Consider the following 5,632-nt stretch of genomic DNA (forward strand, 5'->3'; position numbering starts at 1 on the left):
ACCATCAATGTAAATGGACTCAATTCACCAATTAAGAGAAATAGACTGGCACAGTGGATTAGGAAACAAAATCCAACAATATGCTGTATACAAGAAATACATTTAACTCATAAAGACATTCAAAGGCTGAAAATCAAAGGATGGAACACAATATTACATGTCCCAGCACCTCAGAAAAAAGCATGGGTAGCAATCCTATTCTCAGACAGTCTCAACTTCAAGCCAAGAATGATTAAGTGAAATAAAGAAGACCACTATATACTGGTTAGGGGAAAAATTCAAGGTGAAGAGGTAACACTCATAAATATGTATGCACCAAACACGGGAGCACCCAACTATATAAAGCAAATCTTGATGGACATGAAAAATCTAATATCCAATACCACAATCTTAACAGAACTGAGTATGGATTTAGGAGATAGCACATACTCAATAGAGCCAGGCTGGTGCAGACAGGAGCTGGAATGGGCATGTCCTCCCTCTCCTCCTCCCTTCTTGCTGTGCTTCCTGGCCGCCCTGACATAAGCTGCTCTCCTCTAGCCGGTCCCTTCTACCATACTATTTCTGTGTCTAGAGTTAGCTGATCAGCAATTGAAAGTACAAGCCAAAATAAATCTTTTATCCTTTAAGTTTTAGGTGTCAGGTGTTTTGTCTCAGCCATGAGAAAGTAAGATACTTGTCTTCTTATATTTTACTACAATATGCCTTCTTTTGGATTTTTTGTTTATGTTCTTTGGGTTGATATTTTTATCTTTAAATTTGGAAGTTTTAAGTCATCATTTCATTTTGCTCTTACTACTTTGTCTTCACGCCTTCTGTGATAAAGTTATGCCCATTATACTAGGGATGTTGTCGTCTCTATCTTCTCTCTCTTAGTTAGGGAAAAGATTAATAAGAAATCAGCAAGAAAGAATAAATGGAATAAGCATTATTCTTATTAGATATTGTCTTAGCACATTTGGGTGTCTTAACACTGTATCATACATTCAGTAGTTTATAAGAACAGCAGGAATTTATTTCTCCTATCTGTGGAGCCTGACAATGCCCAGTAAAGGCGCTGGGTGCCTTGATGCTTCCTGGTACATGTGTCCTGGTCCCAAGATAGCATCTTCTTGCTGTGTCCTCTCATGGTGTAAATGGCTTGCTAGGTTTCTCTGCTTTCTAACCTCATGGTTATTCATTTCCTCTTTCACAGAATAATTCTCTATTTAATAAAAATTAGAAGTTGCTTTTCTTAGCTCAAGTATGATTTCATGAGTGTCCCTTCAGCGCGTGACACTGTCCATGGTTCTGAAGGTGCTGGAGAAGCAAGCCTAAAAAAGTTGCTTTCTTCATGGAAATGATGATGAAATCACAAATCAGTAAAAGAAAATAAAATAATACATCACTAAATAGATACTTCACATAGTAAGATATGTGGATGAGGTACAGGGCAATTCATTGCTTACTTCTGATGGGATGTAAAATAGTAACTGAACTAAGACCTAACAAGCCATCCACAGAATGACCAAGGATGGAGCTCCCTGAGCCCAGGGTAATGTTCATCCATAGATCCCAAAGTGAGAAATAAACTTACTTTGGTCATGTGGAGCGGGAAGTGCAGTATGTTAACACCTATTCATTTCAGAGACCTGGAGATGGGTATAATGGAGACCAGCACAGGTGAAAATGTGAAAGGATGTGACGGCTGAAGAAATGGGAAAGACTGATTCGGTTTCAATTGAGCCTTGGAAGACTGAGAAAAACAAATCAGAGGCTTTTGCTTTGTCTCGATCATCAATGCCTTTGAAAGTCTATTCTAGGTCTTGATAGAAGAAACATGGCTTTCAAATTTATTCTTTATGGATTTATGTGGCAAACATCTTTGTCTTAATCATAATTGATAATTCCACATAGATTTCCTTCATGAATACTTAAATCTCACTGGAAAGACTCCAGATGGTGCAGAGTTTTTAAATAAAGCATCTTCTTTGTTTTTCTTATCTCCAAAACTGGGACACCGTTTCCTCAGTTTGTGTGCCAGGTCAGCAGCATCAAAAAGTAAAAATTAAGTCCAGCGTAAATAAAGGAGTACAGGTTAAAGGTAGGTACTAGATAAATTGAAAGGCTGTTATCAAGTTTCAGTACCTTTAAAGAATGATTGATAGGGGGCCAGGCAGATGGCTCAGTGGAATAGGTGCTTCCCTGACAAGCGCAAGGGCCTGAGTTCAATCCCCAGTTCTAAAAAAAAAAAAAAAAAAAAAAATGATGATTGGTGATTGTGTACCAGTGATCTTTCCAGTGCTGATTGAACTAGACAGCCCAAATGTCTCAAAGAAATTGTACTCAGATGAGACCGATTTAACTCTTTGCTTAACAGAGCGTGGACATGGGAATCAAACTGATATGAAAGTGAATGCTAGCTCTTCACTATGAGTCCACAAGCAAGACACTTGGTTTCCTTAAACCTACATCCTGTAATATTATGTGTGGCTCCAACGATAATAATAGGACCACGTTTTTGTGTTTGCTTTTAGAATTAAATGACTTCATTTGTAAATAACTGGCACATAAAATGTCATTACCCTAAAATGGATAATGCCATTTTTTGATACCTTCCCTGGAGTTAAAAGGCTGTATCAAGTTTCAGGAAATGAAATCCTTTGGCTAGAATATTACACAATGGAGAAATCATTCCATCAGAACTAGTATGCTAATGTAAATGACAGAAATCCTCTTGATATTTTTTTGTTTGGAAAATCTATACCCACTTTGGTCTGAATATTTGTTTCTCTAAAATTCATATTTGGAGATCTAATTTCCCATGTGGTGTTATAAAGTGGGGCCTTTTGGAAAGCAATTAGATTGCAAGGGTGCACTTCCCCTGATTGGAATTAATCCCATTGTTAAAGGAAAGCTCCAACTCCTAGCAAGCCATTTCCACCATGGAGGACATAGCAAGAAGGTGCTATCTTGGACCAGGACACAGATACCACGAAAGACCAAGGCATCCAGCAACTTACCTGGAACCCCCAGACTCCAGAGATAGGGGAAATAAATTCCAATTCCTGTTGTTCATATAAGCTACTGAAATTATGGTACAGTGTTAAGTCATCTAAATGTACTAAGAAAATGTTTTATAAGAATAATGTTTCTTCAATTTATTCTCAAATAAATGGTTTGTTGCTGATTCCTTATTAATCTTTTCCATAATGAAGAGAAGATAGGATTTGAGATAGTTTCCACTCTGAAATTCTCTTTTCTTTTCTTTTTTTTCTTTTTTTTTTTTTTTCAGTACTGGAGATTGAACTCAAGACCTTGAGCTTGCCAGGCAAGCATTTATTCTACTGAGCTATCTCCCTGGCCCTTTTCTTTTCTTTCAACATTGCACAATTTAAATGCAATGGAAGCAGCATTCAATATTTTTCCCTGTATTTTAGGGAAGGGTCTACAGCTTGTTCAGGGTCTCATTACTAGATCGGACTCATAGTGATTCTCCTGTTTACAGCCTCCCAAATGCTGGGATTACAGGAGCGTGCCACAATGCCTAGTCTCATTCGCCTTCTCAGCACACCCTGGAGGTGGGGCCGGCACTTCAGAGCATTCAATATTGAGGCAAACAAGTCAAAGAAGATAGTGAGGGAAAATCCAAACAGTAATAACAATTATATTGACTATACTGAAGACAAGACATGAGCCACATTCTATGCTATATAATTTCAATGTTTCCCTCATTCCTTAAGCACAGTATCATTTTCCATCTTGCTGGTGAAGAAATTACTGTACATATGCATTTTATAATGTGTCCAAGATCATACAGATGTGAAGAGGCAGAACGAGGATTTGAACCCAAATCTGCGTGCTTCAAAGCCCCATTGATTTCCACTAAATGGAGGGAATGAATATAGCCATGGTGGGCAGTTTGACAGGTGTGGTGGATGCCAACTTGTTGTCAACTTGTTACACCCAGCTGAAGTGAACCAGCATTGTGCTGTTGGGTGAGGCAGGCCTGCCTGAGCTGCTGAAAGGCTGTTGGGAGCTGTTGGTCCTGAGAAGACCTCATTCTGACTTTCCTGATGAATTCCTCCATTCTCATCATCGAAGGAGCGCAGGACCTTGTTGTCATTAAGAATAGCTCCGGTTCACTTTGAGGGAGCTCTGCTCCTCACTTTGAGCATCACTTTCTGGTTCCAGAGGGGAAGATAATGCACTGCTCAGTGTCCTGGAGAAGCTTGTCACAATGGCTTTCCTGCTGGCTATTTAGCTGTCCTCATTGTTGGAGGAGCTCAGGGTCCCACTGTTGCTGAAGATGGCTATGGTACTTTCTGAGTGAGCTCTAGTTTTTACCTTGAGCATCGCTTCCTGGATCCAGTGCAGATCCTTCAGCCTACTAGCACAGATCCTTCCTCCCACTGACATAGAATTTCTAGCTTCCACCACTGACCTTTGGTCCCTCCCAGTGTAGATCCGTGAAACAGGCCCGCACAAGACATTGTCATGGGCTCTTTGCCTCCATCTGGACTCATGGGGGGCATTTGTTATGGGCTCTAGGTCTTCGGCTGGACTCATGCAAGACATTGCTGTGGGATCCAGGCCCTCAGCTGGATTCTTTGATCCTTAGTGTGCAAACAGATTTCCTACACTTTTTGATTATGATTCTTTGAGTGACTATTATAAATTGTCTTATAAAATATATGTCCTGTATTGTTCCTCTCATAAAATCCCAAACTGCAAGCATAGAAATCATATACTCTACAGGATATGAGCAAATGTGTACTAAATAATTATCTTGTATGAGTTTTTCTTTATTTTATGCTGCATGGTCCTCTTGTGTGCTGCCCAGTTCAGCTAGCATAGCCATCTCTAGTCCTCCTCCTGATCACCAATGTGTGGGTTCACTAAGCTGCTCAGCCTGCCCTCCCATGAAGAGACCCCAGTTACTCCAGCTCCACCTTCTCTTTTCTCCCATACCCAGTCTTGTCCAAGGTAGTGGACTTGACATTCTTACTCCAGATAGTGTCCTTCCTGGCCCTTCCCATGAGACCACTCAACTCAGACCCAAAAGCAGAGAGGCAGAAGAGAGGCTGATTTCAGAAATGCAGAAATAAGGATGACAACATGCCCAAGAAATTTTATAGTAAAAAAGCAATCCAAAGACCCTAGAAAGCAAAGAATGTTTTATTTTTCCAAAATCTTTCAATACTCATCAATGCCCTTCTATTTTTTTATTTTTTATTTATTTTTATTTTTTGCCATAATTTTATTGATAAACAAGTAGCAACAAGACAGTTTCAAATCAAATCGGTAGGACAGTTTCAATAATTAACACACTGCATACATTCTTCTTAGTGGTTAATTGCTATACAAGATGTGGACTTGAGATCCTATTTACAAAAACCATTAGAACAAATCATTCTATTCATTAAGATAATGTAACTATATATCTATCCTAACCACCTTGAATACACAGACACAAAATGGACATTCATCTGTATACCTTTTTTTTTGTTAAGTTCCGTTATTTGAGTATTATAGGTGTGTAAACTCAGCAAAATATTCTAAAACAGTCCAGTAGCCCATAATAGTATTGGGTCTTCCACTGCACTGGCAAAGTCAGAAATTGACCTGAGTCCCCCACAGCTCAACATAACAG

Source organism: Octodon degus, unplaced genomic scaffold (assembly GCF_000260255.1).
Source record: "Octodon degus isolate 3935 unplaced genomic scaffold, OctDeg1.0 scaffold00036, whole genome shotgun sequence".
NCBI lineage: Eukaryota > Metazoa > Chordata > Mammalia > Rodentia > Octodontidae > Octodon > Octodon degus.